Here is a 479-nt window from a genome sequence, read left to right as displayed (position 1 = left end):
GGCTCCCACATGGCTAGTCTAAGGTCTCTTCTGGAATGCCCACGTGGGGGACCTGATGCAGTCCAGATGCTGGACTGGGAGAAGAAAACAGTTGGGGGTGGAGGTGTTTTTACTATTTTCTTCTTCTTTTTTTTTTGGTATTGATGGGGAGGGGTGGTTTGGACGCATCTAGCGGCTCAGTCCTAGCCCTTCCAGTTGCCCCCAGCTACTCAAGTTATCCGCCACCCCTCTTCCCCTTCTCGAGACGGCGTAGATACGGCCCCCGCCGGCGGAAGGAGCGCGTAGGAAGCGGAGGTGGTGCCCCTTGGCCCCCCACCGGCCGGAGACCGCCGGGCGCGGCGGGAGGATGTCGGCGCGCGCAGCGCGTGCGTCGCCCCCCGCCCCGCCCCGCCCGCGCCCCCCGCCCCGGGGGACCCCCGCGCCCGGGGGAAGCCCCGCGCAGGGTGCCCGCCGTCCGCCCCAGTCCCTCCGCCTCCCGG

The sequence above is a fragment of the Hippopotamus amphibius genome, chromosome 6 (genome assembly GCF_030028045.1).
Source record: "Hippopotamus amphibius kiboko isolate mHipAmp2 chromosome 6, mHipAmp2.hap2, whole genome shotgun sequence".
Classification (NCBI taxonomy): Eukaryota; Metazoa; Chordata; class Mammalia; order Artiodactyla; family Hippopotamidae; genus Hippopotamus; species Hippopotamus amphibius.
This window is presented reverse-complemented; position numbering follows the sequence as displayed.